Consider the following 23143-nt stretch of genomic DNA (forward strand, 5'->3'; position numbering starts at 1 on the left):
ATATATACACAATGGAATACTACTCAGCCATAAAAAAGGATGACATCATGCCATTTGCAGCAACATGGATGGAACTAGAGAATCTCATACTGAGTGAAATGAGCCAGAAAGACAAAGACAAATACCATATGATATCACTTATAACTGGAATCTAATATCCAGCACAAATGAACATCTCCTCAGAAAAGAAAATCATGGACATGGAGAAGAGATTTGTGGCTGCCTGATGGGAGGGGGAGGGAATGGGAGGGATCGGGAGCTTGGGCTTATCAGACACAACTTAGAATAGATTTACAAGGAGATCCTGCTGAATAGCATTGAGAACTATGTCTAGATACTCATGTCGCAACAGAAGAAAGGGTGGGGGAAAAAATGTAATTGTAATGTATACATGTAAGGATAACCTGACCCCCTTGCTGTACAGTGGGAAAATAAAAAAAAAAAAAAAAAAAAAAAACTGGTGAGACTGATCAGTATTTAAAAATGAGAGCAATTAGGCATAAGCAACCAATGCTGGGAACAAAAAAAAAAAACCAAGACTGAATTAAATATGCTTCAGGCGTCTGAATAAATCATTTCATACAAAATATATATGACAATTTAGATGAAATGGACAAATTTCTAGAAAAAAGTAACTTACCAAGACAACCTGAACAGTCCCCGTCACCATGAAAGATATTAAACTGGTACCAACATTCCCTAGGAAATCCAGATGACTTTGCCAGTCAATTATTTCAGTCAAGGGATAAATAATTCCCTTGATGTTATGTAAAAGATTTTTCAGAGTACAAAAAAGGGAACTACGCCTCAGCTCACACTATGAGGCTGGCATAATCTTTATTGCAAAATGTGAAAGAACAAAAAATCATAAGTTACTTTTACTCATAAACATGGGTACAAAATTCTTAAAATACTATCAAACTGAATTAAGCATTAAATAAAAAGGATAATAAATAATGCTCACACTGGATTTATTTTAGGAAGATTAGTGTAACAGAGGCCAATTACTACCCTCTACCACAACTATAAACTGAAACAGAAAAATTATATGGTAATCTTAACAGTATAAAACAGCATCTGATCACCAATCCAATCCCTAATCACGATGAACACTCTTAGCAAACTAGGAACACAAGAGAACTCTCTTAATACGATAAAGCATATCTACTAAAAGCTGAGGGCAAAACCATGCGTGAAGGTAAAATGTTGAAAACTTTGCCTTTGAAATTAGGAGCAAGAGAAGAGTATTTATCTTTACCACTTTATTCAACAGCGCTGGCTGTAGGTCTGAGCCTTTTCAGTAAGGCAAGAAAAAAAAAATCCTAAGGTTTTTTTCCATTTTAGGGCTGTACCTGCAACATATGGAAGTTTCCAGGCGAGGGGTCAAGTCAGAGCTGCAGCTGTAGGTCTACCCCACAGCCACAGCAACGCTGGGTCCAAGCCACATCTGTGACTTAGAGGCCACAGCTTGAGACAACATTGGATCCTTATTAACCCACTGAGTGAGGCCAGGGATCAAACCCATATCCTCGTGGAGACCAGTCGGGTTCCTAACCCGTTAAACCACAACGGGAACTCCAAAAATTCTAAGTATTAGAAATGAAGAAGTAAGGCGATCCTGTTGTGGCTCAATGGCAGCAAACCCGACCTGCATCCAGGAGGACGCAGGTCCTTGATCCTGCACTGCTGTGGCTGTGGTACAGGTCGGCAGCTGCAGCTCTGATTCGAGCCCGCCTGGGGTCTTCCACATGCCACAAGTGCAGCCCTAAAAAAAAAAAAGAAAAGAAGTAACACTTTCATTTGAAGACCATAATCATCAATATAAAAAACTCAAAAGAATCTATAGATAGGAAATTTAAAATACCATACAAAAATATAAAGTACTGGGAATAAATTTAATAAAAGTGTGTAAGAACTGTATGGAGAAACAATATAGCTTTATTGAAAAACATTAAAAATGACAAATAAGTGCATGTAGATTTAAAGATTCAGAGATTAAATACTTGATAACAAGATGCTAGTTCCTCCTAGACTGATTTATAGAGTCAATAGAACAAAAATCCCAACAGGTTTCCTAAGCTGACAAGCTGATTCTAAAATTTATATGGAGGAGGTTCCTGTCGTGGCTCAGTGGTTAACAAATCCAACTAGGAACCATGAGGTTGCGGGTTCGATCCCTGGCCTCGATCAGTGGGTTAAGGATCCAGCATTGCTGTGAGCTGTGGTGTAGCTCGCAGACATGGCTCGGATCCCGTGTTGCTGTGGATGTGGTGTAGGCTGGTGGCTACAGCTCCGATTCGACCCCTAGCCTGGGAACCTCTATATGCCATGGGAGAGGCCCTAGAAAAGACAGAAAAATACAAGAAATTAAAATAAAATTTGTATGGAAATACAAAGAAGAGCTAGAACATTCTTGGGAAAGAACAAAGGATACATTTTATAAAACTGTAATAATCAAGATTGTGTGGTACTGGCACTGGGATATACAAAATGGTCAACAAGAAGGGGAGCAGGGTCCAGAAAACAGACCAGGCATAAAAGAGAGCAGAAAACAGACCAGGCATAAAAGAGAGCAGAAAACAGACCAGGCATAAAAGAGACCAGAAAACAGACCAGGCATAAAAGAGCACTCATAATAGACTGGGCATGTCAGACTTCCGAATAAGCAGGAGCAGAACTAAGTGTCCACATGAAAAAAGAAACTGCATCCATATGCAAATAAATCAACTACAGGTCAACTAAAAACCTACTGGAGCTGGAGCCGCCGGCCTACGCCAGAGCCACAGCAGCGCCAGATCCGAGCCGTGTGTTCGACCTACACCACAGCTCACGGCAACGCCGGATCCTTAACCCACTGAGCAAGGCCAGGGATCGAACCCACGTCCTCAAGGTACTAGTCAGGCTCGTTAACCGCTGAGCCACGATGGGAACTCCCAATGAAAAACTTCCATGTCAGAGCTCCCATTCTGGCTCCGTGGGTTAAGGACCCGATGCTGTCTGTGACGATGCAGGTTAATGTGAAAGGAAAAACGCTACAATTAATTATTTTGATGACTAAAGGGTTCCTTAAACAAGATACAACATGCGCTAATCATAAAAGAGAAGACTGGGAGTTCCCAGTGTGGTGCAGGCAGGTTAAGAACACGCTTTGTCTCCGTGGTGGTGTGGATTTGATCCCTGGCCCGGTGCGGTGGGTTAAGGATCCAGAGTGACAGCAGCTGAGACAGAGCTCCTCACATGTCAGCTACGTCACCTGAACCGTAGCTACAGTTCAGATTCGATCCCTGGCCGGTCAAAAAAAAAAAAAAAAAAAAAAAAGGACTGGTCAATGTAAGCACGTTACACAGGCATGTTTGAAGATGTTTGTGACAAGGATCAGTATCTAGTATAAGGAATTTCTTTGGTTTGAATGAGCTCATTTTGCAACACTAATGAACTGACAGATCTATGCACTGAGAATCAGCAGCTGCTGACATCACAGCAGGGACAGCCACACAGCGTGTGCCTTCTGAAGAAGAACCTAGCATCTATTACGGAAGTCCTGGTGAAAGACGGACAAACGGAGCCTGGTTCTGAATAAGCATCTCGATCCAATTACCCATTTAGAGAAAATATAGGGGACAGAAAGAGAACACTACAGTATAGAAATGCAATCGCAAAACTGGTATTATTAGAGAGACTACAGGGCCAATGACATCATTTTTACAGCAAACAAATTCCAGGGAAAAAAAAGGAAGTTAAAACCAATAAATTTTAGAGACAAAAGATTTAAAAACATGGTAAAGCTAGAGAGCTTGGAATATAAACTTAGGTGATCAAGTTAGCATTAGGTTTCTTTTAGGCAGGAAGAGGCACGTGGATGTCCCAGGGGCCTCCTGGAAGATTCTACCTCCTGACATGTGGCCTTTCGAGGGCACTCATCTTACAATAAATCACAAAGCGGCACATCTGTTTTATGTAGTTTCCTATGTTTTAGATATATTTAACAGTAAAAAGTTTAAACATGAAAAGATGACCTAAAAATGAGATAATGATAATCTGGAGGAGACGGAAGGGTCAAAATTCTCATTTTCTTAGGAGGGAGACAACAGGTAACATCTTCAATTTATTCTTAAAAAGAGAGGCAATTACAAGGAGATCCTGCTGAATAGCATTGAGAACTTTGTCTAGATACTCATGTTGCAACAGAACAAAGGGTGGGGGAAAAACTGTAATTGTAATACATACATGTAAGGATAACCTGACCCCCTTGCTGTACAGTGGGAAAATAAAAAAAATTATAAAAAAAAAAATAAAACTGCCTTTGCTTGAAAAAAAAAAAAGAGAGGCAAAAGTATAGCATTTAAATATGTATTGCTATACAACAGGAGCTCCCATTGTGGTGCAGCAGAAACAAATCCCACTAGGAACCATGAGGTTGTGGGTTTGATACCTGGCCTTGATCAGTGGGTTAAATATCTAGCGTCGTCATGAGCTGTGGTGCAGGTCGCAGACAGAGCTCCGATCCCAAATTGCTGTGGCTGTGGTGCAGGCTGATGGCTACAGCTCCGATTCGACCCCTAGCTGGGAACCTCCATATGCCACGGGTGCAACCCTAAAAAGAGAAGAAAAAAAAGGCAGGCAAGCAAGCATAGCAGCCTAAGTTACAGTAGGATGGAGACAGAAATAGATGAATTTGAGAATTATCTAATAAAGACAATCAAAGAGGCTTGGTGTAAGCATACAATGAACTCTGGTTAGATGTGTGTTTCAAAGTGCTATGAGTGAGCAATTCTGAAGGCACTTAATGTGTACCCTAGGAGTGAGCAAACACGCGACAGGCTGTGACTAACAGGAACCTATGTGAGAAGGTAGGGCGGTTCCTGAGTCACGGTGGGAGCGGGAAGGGATCGCTTGTAGCTGGAAGAGAACTCCCAGGTCTTACTAGTGTTCTGTTTCTTGCGCTGGGTGTCGAGTATACGGCTGTAAATTTCATTTTTAATTTTGTGAAAAGTCACTGACCCATACACATGTGATTTGTACACTTCAACCTGAAATACAGAAGAAAGAGAGACACACGCTCTTCTAATGACAATAAAATTCTTACTTACACAGTGTGTGCAAAGACCACAAGGGAACATGGGCAAACAAAAGAGTCTGATTTCTTGATGTGATGAGACAATGTAACTGTGTAATTTTTACAACTGTCATCCACCAGCGACGGTGAGAAAGACAAGGGAGGCGTGGGTGTGCGCACCACCGCCAACGTTCTCACGTCCCGGGACCGCGGGCCCTGCCTGGTCAGCTTTGACGCTGCGGCGGGAAGGGGAGGGAGCCCACTGACAGCCAGCAGGGAAGATTAAGAGTCAAAATGCAGAACACACAGGATACTCCAGTCAGTGGCCTTCCCGGCCCTGGCATAGAAATGATCCACTAATTCGGCAACAAGTATTACAGTACTTCACATACAACCTGGGCAATGACTCCGGCCCACGTTCTGCCAAAGCAAGGATGGGAAGCCCAGAACTAAGGCTTCATGACTATCTCAAACTAAAAATGACATCAAGGGCCGAGTAATTTCAGTTTATACACATTCATAAGGGACAAAACCAGAAGTGGGTTCAGAAAGCACTTCGGCAAAGAGCAAGCGGGAGAAACTGCGTGCAAACGGCTGTGATTTCCGCTGACAACAGCAGAACAGAGACTCTTGTCACTCGGCTGACCCTGGGGAAAAAAGCATGTCAGGGCCAGAGTCTGTGTTTCTAGCTGCTGCAACCTTGACCTCTTTAGAAGATTCTAAGCACTTCGGCTAATGGGAACTACAGCTTCCCAACGAGGCACACGGCCAACCTGATCTCCAAGGACCAGGCTTTAGGAGGGCCCTGCCAGCCTCGCCAAGAAGTCAGTCCCCGCAGCCCCCCTCCTGTAACCTGCAAGGGAACAGACTGCCTGCTGTGGCTGCTGAGAGGCAGAGCCGCTGACCCATTTCCAAAAGGGGAGAGAAAGCATCAAGAGCTTTCATCGCATCGCCAGCATCTAGGTCAGGCTCTGGGGTCGTCACCAACAAGGTCACTGGGAAGAGTGGGGAGCCCATAATCCTGAGGATTTTCGCCCGTGCCCATCTCCCAACACATTCTAGGTTTTCTTTCTGTAAAAGAGTCCACGAAGTGTTACTGAAATAGAGTTTTAACTAAAGAACAACCCCCCTTGGCTAAGAAGGCAGCTGCAAGCATTTCCAGCTATGCTGGTCACTATGCCACCCTTCTTGTAATAATGTAACAACTGTGTCCCTCTGTCCAAGCCAGCAGCCCTGCTAATTGTGTACCCAGCATTGCTTATCAGCTCTGCTTCTGCAACCTTGCTCGCTCAGATTCTCAGGGAGGAACACTGTCTGCTTGGGGATGGGGGAGGCCCGGGATGCTTACTTGGGAAAATCAAGGCCTTGTAGTGCATAAAAGTTACTGAGAACAACGGCCTGGTGCTCAGACTCTGGGGGTGACGCCTCTGAGCCGCACCGCTGCTGAATAAACCTTGCTTTTCCATATCTCCGAGTGCTGTTTGTCTCCTTCCACTGCTATGGTTTTTGCGGTTTCCGCAACATTACTGATTCATGAAGAAAGGCTGTCAATGATGTAAAAAGAAAGTGATTGGGATCCTTTAGAGTTGAGGATCCAGAACCACCGAGGGATGAGGCTCTTAGGGACAGGTAAATGCGGTGTCCCAAAGCCTCGGAGCTCTCCTCGCATTCCCAGGGAAGGGTACGGTCACCACGGGCTCTGCTGACAGCAGTCTGCTCACTTCTCTAAGTCGCTGGCTAGGTCGCGGGCTCTCCCATCAGGAGAAACGAGCCTCTAAGTAGCTGAGAGCCTCCAGCCCTTCTCCCTCTGAAGGCGGCGGAGCGTTCTGCCCTTCCCTTCCGCGCCTGCCACCCCTGGGGACACCCCAGACCCGGGAGGCTCACTGTGAGAAGAAGAGAAGCCTTCAGTCCCAACCCGAGAGAGTCTCCCTCTTTCCTTAAGAAATTAAGTCCATACACAAACTGCCAGGTTAAAAACAAAACATGAGCGAGGCAAGGGAAGCCTGAGAGGGAACCTAGAGACATCAACCGGTTGTGATGCGCAGACTCTGTTGAGCACTGATTCAGATGAACAAGCTTAAGGAAAAAATACAACTTTAAGACCATTTGAGAAACTTAAACACTGACTGGATACGTGATGCTGATAAGGGAGGGTTTTTTAGACATGACAATACAACTCTCATTTTAAAAACAGTTCTTACTTTCCGATACACATTCCCAACTAATGGAGGGCAGCAAATGTCAACCACGAATGAGAATGAGCTTAAAAGTAACGGGTGACGAGGAGGAGGCTGATGCAGGCAGATGAGACAAGACCGGCAAGAGTTAAGTTTTTCAAATGGGTGATGGAGCCAGAAGGTATTCCCACTCGTCTCCTCACATATATATGTGTGTGTGGGGGTGTGTGTATTATACATGCATGCGGGAGCGTTGGATTTCCAAAAATAAAAGCTGTTTTCCTTAAGGAAGAGTCCCTTGAGTCATTCGGGCGTCGCATTCTTCCCTGGCAACTGAGTGAACAGGGTCTCTTTTCTTCTTAGCTAACTCTTTAATGGAGGCTACCACCCTAAACACTTCTGTGGTCAAAGCCACTGCAACCCAGGCTTCGATGCCCGGGGAGGCGCGGAAGCCCTGCCTGCTGCCGGGGAAGCAGGGTCCAGCCGCCCAGCAGCCCGCTGTGCTGCGCTCGGCTGGCAGGGACTTGCTCATCGATTGCTCGGGATGCAGGCGGCCTGCAGCGGAGCCGGTCCCCATGAGCAAGCGCTGCGCAAAGGCCTGCGGCCGCCCTCCCCGCCAGGCCGGCTCCGCCCCGGCTGAGTTCTCTTTTTTCCTGCGTCACCGACACAAAATGGAGCGAGCCAGCCGGAGCAGAGGCGACCCTCTAAGATGGCTGCACGCGGGAGGCGCGCCGGGCGGCGAAGCGAAGGGAAAGGGCGCCCCCTGCTGCCCACTGCAGGGACCCGGCTTGTCCGTCTGCACTACGGGGTCTGGGCCACAAGGCTCCGTCCCACAGGGTCAAGCTACTTTCCTCAACAATCTGGATACTTCTGTAAAATGCAGAGAACAGAAACCGAGGCTAAGAAGGGAAAACGATTCTCAGTTTCTAAAGACAGGAGAGTCAAGGCACGAGGTAGCAGCCTTGCCTGTCATTAGTAAGAGTCTCTAAGGGCCCCCGGAATGGAAGGGAGGTGCACCTCGGCAGAATCCCCCCACTTCAGAATGAGCTGGGCCCCGATCTCCCCCCGGGGACTCCCACAGTTACAGCAGTCACTTCCCCAGGAATTCCTGTTGCAGGCTTCTCTCAGTGAAGACCACAAACAGGAAACGGAGGAGTGGGGAGCTGCCTGACATCCTGGCAACTAAGCGCCTAAGGGTGGCAGGTGGGAGTGACTAAGTGGGAAAAAGGACTTTGGGGAAACACTGCTGAGAACAGCGTCTCTAAAGCCAGCTACACCTGAAGGGCTGAAAGAGTCACACTGATCTATAAAGCACCGTCACTAATCCTTGAGGCTCACTCACTGACTCAGGACCACACACGCCTAGCTCTGCCTGGGGCAACTGCCTCTATTCTACAGGGAACTCCCTCCAGTCTCATGCTACAGCTCCTCGAGTAAACCGAATACTTTACGACTAAAAGAGAGCACAGGAGAAAGAAAAAACAGAAATATGTTGAGAAATCTGTGGATCCAAGGCACCAGTGGTTTCCACTACTTAACTGAGGCAGCACAAGCATGTGAGTCCATCCAATGTCCACAAAGCCGAAGAAGGCAAGACAGACAACACCCACGAGCCCAGAATCATAACAGGAAATTAAAAAAACAGTGGACTCGGGTACCACCACAGTTCTCTAAAGAAGCAAGGTCTTGGAGCGCTCTTGCGGCCCAGTGGGTTAAGGAGTTAGTGGAGCCACTGCAGTGGCTTGGGCCACTGATGGGGTTCGGGTTCAGTCCTTGGCCGGGAACTTCCACATGCTGCCAGCACAGCCCCCCCACCCCGAAAAAGAAACAGGGTCTTTGTGGAAGAGTCCTAGAGCTCCTCAGCATACCTGAAAGATTAGAATACTGAGTAAGATCTCTAGGAAACAACAAACATTCTCTGAGGACGCACAGCTACAGAATGCCCAGCCCTGTGGGGCGGACAGTAAGCCATGTCTGTGAAGGCCCACATGAAGTCTGTGAGTCTGGCAAGAGGGCGCTATCCGGTACTAACGTAAGAAGCTGCCTGGAGTTCCCGTTGTGGCGCAGCAGAAATGAATCAGACTAGGAGCTGTGGGGTTGCGCGTTCGATCCCTGGCCTCACTCGGTGGGTTGAGGATCCCGTGTTGCCATGAGCTGTGGTGTAGGTCGAAGACGCGGCTCGGATCTGGTGTTGCTGTGGCTGCGGTGTAGGCCGGCAGCTGTAGCTCTGACTGGACCGCTAGCCTGGGAACCTCCGTATGCTGCGGGTGCGGCCCTAAAAATAAAGAAGAAGCTGCCGCCCACGTGGAGGATTTCTACTTTGTATTTCTCACAGCTGTAATGTTCATGGAGGAAAAATGCAGCATCTCAAAGGCATTTGGAGGTACACACCACAGCAGGTGCGTGTGTGTGTGTGCGCGCGCGCGCGGCTAGAGAAACAGCATGCCAGTTACCCAAAGGGAATCAGATCCCCATCACTGACCTTTTGGCCAAAACAAAGAGCTGTGTGCTGAACCCCACAGACGTGGGCCGGCAGGGGTGCAGCTGTAAGGAAGGACAGAGCAAACTGGCCGAAAGGGAGAAGGAAACCTGCAAGTCAGGAATCCCAAAGAACGAGGTGCTGCGAGTCCACACAAGGGGCCAAACTGGAGTGGGAAGGGTGGCAGACACGCACCCATATTCTGAATCGGGCACTTCACAGGCATCCTACCATTCAGACAATACGGCCATTGAAGCTCCGCCGGGACGCTTCCCAGCACACCCAGGAGAGTGACTCAGCAAGGGCGTGTGGACGGAGGGCTAGAAAGACGGGCTCTGCCCTGAGCGAGTCAGCAAAAGGCTGAGACAGGTTTAGGGAGCAGGAGGGTGAAAGGGGCAGAGAAAAGGCATCGAAATGAGGCGCTGAAAGCCTTTCCTCTCCTTCGAAAAATGAAGCAGGATCTAAGTAAGGGGTTGACATACTTTTAGCTTCTTTTCATCCATGTGTCCCCTTCCATCTCCTTTTATACCTCGAGATTTCTTTGTGGAAGAAATAAATCAGGACACTGGTCCTTGGCGAAAAGCAAAGGGCACTGGCCCCACGCCAGGACAGCCCCCGGCAGTGGGCCTATCGGGTTTTCCTGAACCTTCCTGCCATGACCTTCGGTAATGCTGGGCTCTGAGCTCAACAGATCTGGGGTCAGGTCTTGGCTTGGTATTTACTTGCTATGAGATCTCAACAGGCAAAGTTCAGGTTTACACTATACTTCATATTCGTCACAAGATGAAGATGGTACCTTTTAGGCATCATTTTCCTCCTTAGAAAGAACAGGTGATGAGCCTCTGTCACAGACATGAAACGGGTACTCTTGGATAAAATGGAATGAGACAACAAAATACCTTCATCTTTTTTTTAGGTGCTGGGAGCAGTTTTAATCCCTGCTCAGCCTCACCCCCGCCTGCCTACCTAAATATGGAGTAAACTGCGGATTTCCAAGCCATTCTCTGCAGCAAAGGATGCCAGAAATCCCCCCCCCCCCCGTTTCATCCTGGGTACTGGGAGGGGCGGAGCGGGGTAAGAGCACCACAAACAGCACAGACGGAACACACCCAGCCCCCCCCGCCCGCCCCCGCTCCGCGTCTGCAGATGCAGCTGCTGGTTTTCGTCACACTGCTGTTTTTTTCCCTTCTTTGTTCCCGAGGAGGAAGCCAGGAAAGGGTGGGGAAGGAGGGGGGAGAAGGGGTGGGGTGAGGGCGGGACGTCATCGCTGTTACAGCAAGTCACCTGATAGTCCGCTCCAATCCCTGGGCTCTGACCTCACAAACTGGAACCTGAGCCAAAATAGCTCAACTGCGCTCGCCCCGTGGCTGCAAAGTGAAATGCAGGCAACGGGAATGCGAGCAGAGCAGCGAAGGGGGGACATAGTTCTCGGGGGACATAGTTCTCGGAAGGATTCCAGTTGTTTTCCTTGCAAAAAGGAAATTTAAACACAGACAGAATGACAGGCAAGGGCGTGTCCTATCCTCTCATCTAACAGATCCCAAAGAAAAAGCACTGACTTTTGCAACAGAGATGGGACTGGTGCGGGATCAGGACTACCTCTGTATCGTCCTGGGGGCACAGGTTACCCAGGCCCTTTTGCTGTGTAACTGAGGTTCTCTTACCCCAGGAGCTGAGGGAAGAACAAAAGCTTTTTAAGTTGTGATCGATTTTTCAGAGGGAAGTGGCTTGGACCAATAGGGAGGGCGAGGGAAAGGATGCCGTTTCCTGCTCTGCAGAACTGGGGGTTAGCACTCTGCCTTGCGCACAAATTAATTAGGTCCGAATACTTCGAGAAAGCCCCTTTTCAAGCATCCTCGACACCAGCAAATTTCCTTCTTACCCCTTCTGTCTTTGCCATTATAAAGAGAAGATGGTCACAGCACAGAAGGGCTGAAGGAAAAGCAATCTAGCACCCTAACGAAAATCTGCTACAGTATTCCAGAATAGTCCCCTCCAGGCTTTTACGTCGGCAGTTTTTTCCGCAAAGCACAACGGCAATGAGGGTTGCATACAACCATTTCCAGCTCTCCTCCCCTAAGACTGAATCATGAGCTTTCTTCCACGTTGCTCTGAAGGTGATGGAGAGTCTTAAGACGGGACAGGGTACGAAGTTCTCCAGCAACCATCTCCAGGACACAGACTGAGTGGGAAAAGCAAGGAAAACACGGGGTGAGGGACCCCTTCCCTTTGAAGACCACAGCCTTTTATGGGTGGTGTCCCAGCGCCAGCGGCTGACATCTGCAAGGCCCCTCAGCGGCAACGGTCAGGTCTCTCCTGCCCACACCATGTGGGCTGTAAGCTCTGCGCCAAGTGCGGGACATTCGGGGTGGGTGAGCAACCAGCTGGTCAGTCACTACACGAGGGAGTCTGCAGCGCGCGCAGGGAGAGCCAGAGGCCACGCGTGCTCTAAGACGCGGTCTGATCAAAAGGCTCCCTGCAGGGGCTGTGCCCCCAAACGAAGGCTACTTCACTACCATACAGATTGCTGTTTGATCCTAGGGTTCACTGCAAAAGTGACAACTAAACATTTTAATTTGGATTTTTTTTTTTTTAATGAGAAAGACCTCCATGCACTGTAGGAAAACCCCCCAGGATGTAACAGCGAGGTAAACCACAGCACAGACAGCACGTGGCCTTTCGTGGCCTTTCGGCAAGGTGGGGGGGGGGGGGAGAATCTGCATTAGCATTGGCTAGGATAGTGTTTTCCAAAAACAGTGAGATAAATAACAATAGTGACTTCTAGAAGAGAGGGAGGGGTGGTTGGGTGGATGAATGGATGGCTGGGAATGAGACCTTGTTTTCTTATCATCTTGACTTCTAAATCACCTGTTACCTACAGAGAGAAACAGATAATAGAGACGCAGAAAGAAAAGCCCCCGAGGAAACAGCAACATTCTGTAGTGGAGACACCCCCTCTCTGCTCCCTGAAAACTAGCCCGTCTACCCCCTCGTGTTTGGAATTGGAGCTGACCCACGCCAGCAGAGAAGCAAGTTCCAACTCAGCGACTCCCAATGAGTACGAGGGTCTAAGGCCAGTGCTTTCTCCTTGAGGCCGCAGTGCTGGGCTCCAGTGTGAAGCCAAGGAGCACTGGATCATTCTTCGCAAAGCCCAGCCTTCCCTGACATTTCCCTCACACCCCAGTCCTCTTCCAACACATCTCTGAGCCCTGCGAACTCCAGGTCTCATGGGGAGAGAACAACCAGCCGGGTCTCCAGCCTGGTCAGGATCTACACGCTTCCCAGCTTCCTAACTGATGCCAGAAAACGTCTTCAGAACATCCTTCTAAGACGCCTAGTGAGACCAACCTGGCTGGGAAAATGTATGAAAAAAATTTTGCAACAACAAGGGCCCCTTAAGGAGAGCCTCCAAAATGGCAGCAGTCAATAGAGAATGTCAGGGTGCTTTCTGATGGCTGGTGCATGACCTCCACAAAAACGAGGTGTGCCACACTCACTCTGCCAGACGAGGCGAAGCAGAAGCAGCTTCCAGACTATGGCAGAGAGCGGGAAGACAGCAAGCAGAAGACGGAAAAAGAAAGAAACACTGAAGCAAGTGCATCTGTATCCAAAGCACACGAGGAGCTCGTTAAAACCATATCCACCCGTAAGCCTCGTGAGCTGGACCCTCTGGAGGTAGAGCCCAGAATTTACACCTTTAACAAACTCCGGGAGTTCCCTCGCGGCTCAGCACATTAAGGATCCGGCACTGTCACACCAGTGGCTCTGGTGATAACTGTGGCGGGGGTTTGACACCTGGACGGGGAATTTTCACGTGTTGCAGGCACAGCCAAAAAATATCCCAAAAAACCTCCAAAAAAACAAAACCGTAATCCTCATGCACACCTAAATTTGGCAATTATTACTCAAATAAATATTTAAGTACCAACTGTACCACGATGACAGAAATTTAGGCAATACTTATCCCCTACTAAATGGCCTAAGTCCTGGACAATGCCATATAAAAGGGCGTTATGTCAGAAATCAAATCTGGACTCTGTAGGTAAGGGGGACAGGACCTTGGGTTGAAAAGACAGCCTCTGTCTGTGCACGTCTAGAACAGTAACAAAGGCCCACACTAACGCCTGAATAGCTCGAAAGAGGCTCTAGAACTGGGATTATTTTAGGACAAGCAGAAGTTAAATGAGGAGTTAACTGTAAAAAACCTTTCTGCACCAGCAAATTCTACCCAAGGCGGACTGAGGGAACTCCCTGGAGGAAATCCCAGCTCCGGGGACATTATCAGTATAGAGTCGGGGGGTGGTTCTGTTATGTGCTTGAAGTAGCATTCAGTAGAAACCGAGACAGAGATGGATTTATGGGTATATAACAGGATTACAAATTACACACATACATATAAAATGAACTCCCAAGCAGATAACATTTAATGCTCTCTTTAAGCCCTCTGAATGCTTTCAGGAAGCGGAAAGACTAAAACAAAAACATTCTCCAGCCTCTGGGCCCCTAATTGAGCACTAAAATTTCTCCTCTAAAAATCCAAGCGGCAATGGAGGCATCCTTTCCTTAAAGGGCAAGCTACAGCTTCCTGTCTTCATTTTACTGATCAGTCCTCCAAGTGAATTCGCTGACAGGTAGAGGGCGGCATACCACGCAGAGTGTATTCGAAACAACAGACGTGGCCTCTCTCTAACGTGACTACGTCACTCGCAGACGTGAGAATGACACATCTAAAATGGAAGAGATCCATGTGCCATCTGGTGGCGAAAAAGGAGAAGTGCATGCTGCAGATAAAGTGTATCAAATGCCTCTAGTTCAAAAGGAATTAAAGTTTAATTATCTTTATCTGATAACATCCTCCCTTAAATCTCTACCAGTGAATCTTCTGTGGAATTTCCATCAGCAGACTTCACGCAAAAGTTTTAAGGTTTTATACCAGTTTAGCTCTTTATCCCCCAATGCTGGTTGTTTATAAGCAGGGAGCAACTCCCAGCGCCTGGCCCTGGCTCGAGTGCAGGGAGTAAGCATGAAACTCAGACCAAAATAAGCCAACTAACACAAGAACTTAGCTGTCAAAACAAGAGTTTAAGATGTAAACAGACAACACCAAAGACAGCCTATGGAAGGAAAAAAGAAAAATATACTAACAGAACCAGAAGCTTAGACCTGAGAGCTATCTTTAGCTTTATCTATCTCATTTTACAGATGATGAAAGAGTCAGGGTATGAAGGATAACCTTTGGTTCAATCACATTAGTGGTCAGATTAAAACAAGGTAACACTTTTGCCCTATTAGAAACTATGATAGTTTTGGAGTTCTCTTCGTGGCTCAGTGGTTAACAAACCTGACTAGGGTCCATGAGGTTGCAGGTTCAATCCCTGGCCTCGTTCAGTGTGTTAAGGATCCGGTGTTGCCATGAGCTGTGGTGTAGCTTGCAGATGTGGCTGGGATCCTGCATTGCTGTGGCTGTGGTGTAGGCCAGCAGCTGTAGCTCCGATTCAACCCGTAACCTGGGAACTTACATATGCGGCAGGTGAGGCCCTAAAAAGCAAAAAAAAAAAAAAAAAGAAAGAAAGAAAGAAAAAAAAGAAACTATGCTCGTTTCTTATTTTTGATGGAAGTGTAAGGTAGTAAAATCCTACATCTAGTAATCTAGGCCCAGAAATTTTAGTTTTAAGAATTTACTGGAGTTCCCATCGTGGTGCAGCAGTTAACGAATCCAACTAGGAACCATGAGGTTGCGGGTTCGATCCCTGGCCTTACTAGGTTAAGGATCCGCGTTGCTGTGGCTCTGGTGTAGGCCAGTGGCAACAGCTCCGATTTGACCCCTAGCCTGGGAACCTCCATATGCTGCGGAAGCGGCCCAAGAAAACAAAAAACAAAAAACAAAAAAAAAGAAAAGAATTTACTGTGCAGAAATAAACATAAAATGTTTCTGGCAGCACTGCTTGTAATATAAAAAGTTGGCAACAAATTCTCAGTAAGGAACCATTTATATACCTTCGTGTTATTCATGTGACAGAATTCAACTATCCCTTAGAAATAATGAGGCAATCTATAACTAATGATATCAAGAAATGCTGAACCATGTCAAGCAAAATGCAGCACAGTGCAGACCCAATGGGAGTGCACACAGGACGTTTAAAAACGTCCATCACCTCACATGTCTGTAATTTTGTCTTTTAACTCCCCTGCCCCTTAGTTTTCCAGTAAGGCTCTATTTGAAAATTTCCCACCATTTTCTCCCCTGGACGAAAGGGGGAAGGATTCTGCCTATGCCAGTACTAGGGTGGCATGTGCACATGCAAAGGACAGTGAACCGCGCCCGGTCGCTCTGAGGGGAGCGGGTTCTGTGTTTTCAGGGTACATGCTGTATGTCTGCTGACACGAGGAGGTTATGTTCGCCCGACCCTGGCTTTAGACAGGAACGCAGAGAGGAAGATTAAGACGGGGTAAGTAGTGGTGGGCGCGCCTCTCCTGACCCTTTCAATTTTCTCAGTGAGGTAGAAAGAAAACCTGCTCTAGTGAGAATGAAGATGAGGGTGGAGTTGGGCCTTTGAGGAGAGAGAGGGTGTGAGACAGTCATTTAAAAGAGCAGGAAACGGGGTGGAGAGCAATGCTGCCCATCTGCCTGGCCAGGCCCAGCAACACTGCCAAGTGAGCAGAGGGAGCGAGAGGCAGGAGCAGCCAGGGAGGCAGGAGCGACAGTAAGAGACTCTGTCCAGAAAGCCAAGGCAAGGCAGCGTATCAAGGAGAGCAAGCTGTGGGAGTTCCCTGGTGGTCTCGTGGTTAGGATTCAGCACTTGCACTGCTGTGGCCCGGGTTCCATCCCTGGTCTGGGAAGTGAGAACCCACGTCAGGCCACTGTACACTGCAGCCAAAACAAAAAGAAAAAATCCAAAAACCGAAAGGGAGAACAAGTTGCATCTCCTTCTCCAGCCTGTCCACTTGCGAGGCCGCAGACGCCGGGCCGACGGAGGGGGATTCGCCAGGACTGCGGTCTTGCCACGCGAGCAGGACGCAAGGGGAGAGGAGCGGCGGGAAAACCTAGGGAAGGATGACGATGACTGACGATCCCTCTACCTGAGCAGAGGGAGGCCATCAAAACGGGGCGAAGGACCAAGGAGAAAATGAAAGTCGTGGAGCAGAGTCGGAGCAGGGCTGGGGGCCGCGGGGTCAGGGCGCCAAAAACAGCGAGCTCCGAAGACAGAGGTGGGCAGTGGGAGACGGAGATGATGGGAGAGCCTCGATCCGGCGAGGACCCTAAGACCGGCGGCTGGGACGGGCTGGAGGGCGGACCACCAGCAACCAACAGTGCGGGGAGTGGTGAGGCCAGGCCACTGGCGGGATCACGGCCTCTGTGTGTAGAAACGGCTGAGACGGAGGACCCAGGGGCACGGGCGCACTGCGCGGAGGAATAACTTGGGGTGTCAGGAGACCACAGCACAAAGGGGGAACTGGGTGATATGACCTGAGGTCGCGAGGTGCAAAAGTAGGGGTTTTTAGGAAAGAAAAAGGCAGACGGACCTGAAAGTGGCAAAGGAAGAGCAACCTGAAGGCCCAACCCATCCGCAGGTCCGCGGGGGTGGCGGCTTTCGCAAGGAAAGGCCCCGTCGCAGGAGAGGCCAAGAGGGAAAGCGGCGGCGAGGCGGCCCGGCTTCCGTTAGAGCAACGCGGCCGACCAGCCGGCAGCTTTGTCGGAAATGGACCACGAGGTCCAGAGGCGCCACGGGTGGGTGTCAAGAGCTCAGGTGGGGCGGGGGAGGAGGCACAGCAGGAGACACACGGAGCCTCGTGGGGGTTCGAATACGGGGATGAGGATGAGCTGGGAGTCTAGGGCTTCCCGCGGCGAGTAACAGACCAAGAGAACCGGCACGGTTCCAGATCCAGCGCCATTTCTCAAGACGACTAGTGATGGCTAGGTTTGCGGTCTAGAGGGCCGTGTGAGGGGTGGTTGTGCTTCTCCCCTTACGCCCCTGCTGCGGAGCAAGCACCCCCAGAGGAGGTGTGGAACGTAGGCCACACGCAGGCCTCCTCATGCGCCCGGGTGAGACCGGCAGATTGCTGTTCTTAAGTCACAAGGGAGTCCTAGCTGGTCTTACAGAACGTCCCAGCTGCTTGGTGCTAACAGTCTGACCCCACTCAAGGTCCAAGAGAGGTCAGTGACCAACAGGCAGAGGGGCACTTGGACAGCACTTCCGGTCCTGATCCCACACACTCGAAAGGGGGGCGAACAGATGAGACACGTCTCACGGAGTAAGGCGGAGTATGCTGAGCTCTTGCACGCAAGATCTTGTTTCGAGAGGCCCAAGCTGCAGGAGCTGTAACAATTCACTAGATGTTTCCTGATGAAGATCCAACTAGGGGGGCCCACCTAGCGGGCAGAACAGCATCACAAGGAAAAGGAAAAAGACTGGAGCTCCCTTCGGGAGGGAGGGGCTTGTTTCCCCAACACAGGCTCCTGTGCACCTGAAGCCTTAAACAAGCAGGTTCTGGGAATGGCTGCTCGCGGCGCAAAGGGGTCGGCCGTGTCTCTGGAGCTCTGGGTCACAGGGTCAAGCCCCCGGCCAGTGCTGTGGCAGCGGCGGCCTTGTCGCAACTGCAGAACTCCATATGCTGCGGGGCGGCCAAAAAGGGAAGGAAAAAACCCCAAAGAACAAGCAGGTTCTGGGAGAAGAGTAGACAGATAAACCCACGCCTCGTCGCCAACAGCTGTGACTTGCAGGACAACGGCACACGCCTTGGGATCTGGGCCCGCACAGTCAAATCTTAACGAGATCACTGTCGTTGTTTATGACATTCCCAGCTTTTGCTCAAGATCTTACTTTTCAGCCAGAGTTCTTTCAAAATTAACCCCCGTCAAACCGCTCTGATGCTCACAGCTGCTGCAGCGCACCTACTACTTTAGCAGAGCGAGGAGCTAACATGCGACGTGCTGTCCACTGCACGGCTGCTAATAAGCAAGACCAGCTTGTGGATCTTAGGAGTCCAGTCATTTTTTGGAAGAAAAGAATAAACCTCAAAAGAAACACATCACTATCTAGGACATCAGTTATCACTTACCACGCTGTTTTCAGAGGTGATACTTTTCTAAAATTTTTTTTGAGCCACGCCCATGGCATTTGGAAGTTCCTGGGCCAGAGATGGAATCTGCACCACAGCAATGACCCAAGCTGCTGCAGTGACAACGCTGGATCCCTAACCCACTGTGCCGTGAGAGAACTCCTAAGGGGTGATCCTTTGAATGGGATCATGACATCATCAAAAGAGAGTAAGAGTTGGGAGGAAAGCAGAATGAAAAACCAGTTATCTTGCACGTGCCAATAACGACCTGAGGCCACCACAGTGATGAAAATACCCCCAGGAGAAGATTTAAAAAAAAAAAAAAAGAATTAACTACTAAACAGTTTCCTGACGGAACTCAAGAAACAGACTCAACTAAGAGACCGTGACAAGAAGGCTTCCTGCTGATCACCCTGAGGAATGAGAGAGAGAAAAAGGACTGAAGTTTGACAGGACAGCCCATCAAATCTGAACTCAAAACACCCTCTGACAAGGAATAACTCGGCTGAGAAGAGCCAAGGCTTCAGAAAGGAGAGAATAATCCTTACGAGAGGAAGATGTGTAAAGAGCTGGTAGTGTGAACTGGAGGACCACAGCTCCTCTCCCAGCTCTCTCCTTAGTAAAAAGCACACTGCCTCCCGAGCCCTAACGAGGCGGGAGGTGCGGGAGGGCTCTGAGTACCAGAGGCCGCTGTCCGGGTAGGGAAGACGTTTTCTTGATCGCCCACTTCTGGAGGAGCCAGTCAGCATGTGGGAGGCGTCAGGCCTCACTGAAATACAAGAGATACGGCTCCGCCTGACAAAGGGCAGAGAGCTGGGTTTGGCAAGAGAGGAAGTAACGCAATATTACGAAAACCTCGTGTCTAAATCACTTCCTCATCAAGGCTGCACTGGAATCGTCTGAGCAAGACTCTGCTACTCTACTTGACACGGACGCTGTATGTCTCCAGCTGTACTAGCTTCACTAGGGGTGATTATGCTGTAATTGGAACATGGCTCCTCCTTTTCAGCCCTAAATATCTGATACCTTACTTTCCCTAATCTAGTGCTCTTCCCGTTATGTACCCCTAAGAGTCACCGGAAACTCAAGAACGCCTGTGCCTGAATAAATGAAGTGGCTGGCAGAAGCCAGCATATTGCCTTCTTCCAGCTTTTGTCTGGCTCTAAGCGCTCAGAAGCTCTTGGGGGAAGGACACGCACTTCTGGGAAGCGGGAGGCTAGAGCAGGACACAGTCACACAGTCTGGAGCCTGAATCTCACCTCTGGCACTTACTGCAGAGCCTGGAAAAAGTTATTCAACCCACGTCTCCACTTCTTCATCTGCAAGATGCAATACTCACAGAGTGGCAACGAGTATTTATCTATCATTTAATTATACCATCAATATTGAGGTTATGAATGAGACATTCCTGTCGCAGCTCAGTATGCACGAGGACGCGGGTTCAATCCCTGGCCTTGCTCGATGGGTTAAGGATCAGCTGTGAGCTGTAGTGTAGGTCGAAGACGTGGCTTGTACCCCACATTGCTGTGGCTGTGGTGTAGGCCGGCGGCCACAGCTCCGATTCAGCCCCTAGCCTGGGAACCTCCATATGCCGTGGGTGCCACCCTAAATAGACAGCGACTACGAGAGACTTGAAGGAGAGGTTTGGTAAGTGAGAATGGCTGCCTAGCTGAGAAAGGATGAAGGATGAAGACGTTCGGCGATGCTGTACCACACGGATCAAGGCACCAGAAGCCAAGCACACCCCGCCTCTGCACCGACGAGCTCCGGCTCCTCTGGGCCCTCGCCTCTCACGTTTCTGAGCTTGAAATTCCTCGCCTGATAAAAACCTAAACTCTTAAGAAGCCTAAAGTCTTTTTTCCTAAAGTGCTTTTGGGGGGCCATGGTGAAAAAAGGGGCCACTTGGGCAGAGTGTGTATTGTTTCCCGCCAGAGCCCCAAGGGAGGGAGGCTCCAAGAGCGTCAGGACCAGCAGGGCAGCCGGTGCCCTGATCACGGTGGGGGTTGCGGCGCTGGGTCCACATGCAGCACTTCCATCTGCTACTAGATGCCCAGGTACATGACATCAAAGCAACTCTTCTGTCCCCAAGCGGCACACCTGAGAACAAGCCCCGACATTCAAATACTGCTTGCATCACCAGAGATCTATGGAGTAACTCAAAGGAAAAGAAAGCAAGAAAATGTAGAAGAAAAAAATACACCCAACAACACTGAAGTCACTAAAACATTAAAAATCCAGAGAGGAGGCATTCCCACTGGGGCGCAGTGGGTTAAGAATCTGACTGCGGCAGCTCCGGTCACTGAAGAGAATCGCTGTGGAGACGGAGGTTTGCTCACTGGCCCAGAAGCGTGATCGGGTATTGGAGTTCCCACCACGGCTCAGTGGGTTAAGAACCCAACTAGTATCCACGAGGATGAAGGTTCGATCCCTGGCCTGGGAACTTCCGTATGCCTTAGTTGTGGCCATTAAAGCAAAACAAAAAATCCGAAGAAGAAATAATGAGGGAAAATGCCTGAAAACATACAAAAGTAGCATGATAAGCAGGAAAATTTTGTTACACCTGAGAACAGCAGATAGATGTTAGAGGTGGATATACTACGGGTACTGATTTGACAAGAAAAAAATCTCTCCCAGACACTTATTTCTATTTTTTTTTCCCAGTCTTTTTCAAAGCCGCTCCTGGGGCATATGGAAGTTCCTGGGCTAGGGGTCGAATGGGAGCTATAGCCGTCAGCCTGCACCACAGCCACAGCAACTTGGGATCCGAGCTGGGTCTGTGACCTACACCACAACTCACCGCAATGCCAGATCCTTAACGCACTGAGCAAGGCCAGGGATCGAACCTGCGTCCTCGTGGATACTAATAGGTTTGTTACTGCTAAGCCACAATGGGAACGCCTCTCCCAGGAATTTCTTAAAATGATTAAGATTTAAGATGTTTGGGAAATTGCTCATGATTTAATAATTTTCAAGAACACCTTCTCTAGTTCATCCTAATAAAAAGATGGGAAGTTAAGACAGAGCATGCAAATTAACACCTGAAAGTCCTAACTGAAGATATTTCAAGACGAGCCAGACATGTCCTTGAGCAAAGGAGCAGTCAACTACCGCTGGTCGTTACTACGTGAAAATCAATTCAGACACGAAGCTAAACCAAACCGACAAATTCGGACTTACTCTCTTCAGATTAAGATGCAGAGATTTCTATGAATAATTTAAGGGGGAAAAAGAAAAAGCTGAAGCTATTAGGAAGTGAGAATTTTAATGAATAGGAAGTAGTCCAGGGCAGAGGTTGAAGGCTGAAGGCATATTAAAAAGTTTGCTTACACTGCTGGAAATAACAAAAGAGAAAGGCTTGTCTAGGTGTTTTAAAAATACTACAAACACAATATTCCAAGTAGGAATATGATGTCGAGGAAAACCACTGAACTGCAGAAAACCCCACTGTCGCCAACAGAAGTAAAAGAAGGATGGTACCGGTGACGGGGGTGGGGAAGGGACCTGTCAGTGTCCACATGCGGTGACACTCGGAGGGCAGCCACAAGAAGGAGACCTACACCCAAGGCCAACATGGGAACAGACTCCTAAAAATTGGCAAATTCGATTCCGATTTTCATCGTCACCTCGTCTTCGTTGACATTCTAGAGTAGAATCAGTGGTTGCTACCAGCGTGTTTTTAACCAGGAGGGCGGACGTCATTCCCTGGGCTGGACCTGAGTTCAGAAGGCGACCTCCTCTCGGAGGACAAGGGGACTCTGCCCTGGAAGCTGGGCCTGAGCACTGGGATCTCCCACTCCGGGGACAGGCGCGCAGGGAAGGGCTGCCAGAGACACTTAGCAAGCGGCTAGGCCTCTCACTGGGACAAAGCACAGCCTGGTGCCACCAGATCACTTAAGGAAAAAGGCGGTGACTGTTTCTAAAAGTGCCTGCTCCCTGGCGGGGGAAGGCGGAGTGCTCTGAAGTTGCACTTAACTGCCACCACTAGAGTCATGACAAACCCGTAAAGTAAAAAAAAAAAAAAAAGCTGGAAGAAGATGGAAAGACAAATTAGGCTAGAATCGTCATTAGGTATTTTCCAAATACTGTGTCCTCCGGGGAAATAACTAGACATGCCCTATCACCAGACAGCACAAAACCACAGGAACCAGGAAGTGAAGAAAGAAGGGGACAGAATAGATCAGCTCTTCTAAAATAAAGGGGAAGATATGAAGGTGAAGAAGAAAAGCAAGAATTTATATGCAAAGACAGGCCGGAAGTCAGGACCCCTGGACCTGGTCCTATCACCTTGGGCAAGATACCTAAGCGGTGCGTCTGTGTGCTACGGATACGCGTCCTGCCTATCTCATCAGGCTTCTTGCGCAGGTCTCACAG

At 48.8% G+C, this 23143-nt stretch overlaps 1 protein-coding gene and 1 long non-coding RNA gene across 3 annotated transcripts in view; one reads left to right on the top strand and one right to left on the bottom strand.

Annotated features, from left to right (window-relative positions):
- DIAPH1 (diaphanous related formin 1) overlaps positions 1-23143 on the bottom strand; it is a 111720-nt gene that overhangs the window by 40504 nt on the left and 48073 nt on the right.
- LOC146405797 (uncharacterized) lies at positions 9160-14568 on the top strand. The gene is made up of 3 exons (XR_014838938.1): positions 9160-9265; positions 10629-12360; positions 12594-14568. It is a non-coding gene; the product is annotated as an uncharacterized LOC146405797 (long non-coding RNA).

Source organism: Sus scrofa, chromosome 2 (assembly GCF_054392235.1).
Source record: "Sus scrofa isolate SSC_HxYL_T2T_F1_AM1 chromosome 2, Sscrofa_HxYL_maternal_Yorkshire_Landrace_v2.0, whole genome shotgun sequence".
Classification (NCBI taxonomy): domain Eukaryota; kingdom Metazoa; phylum Chordata; class Mammalia; order Artiodactyla; family Suidae; genus Sus; species Sus scrofa.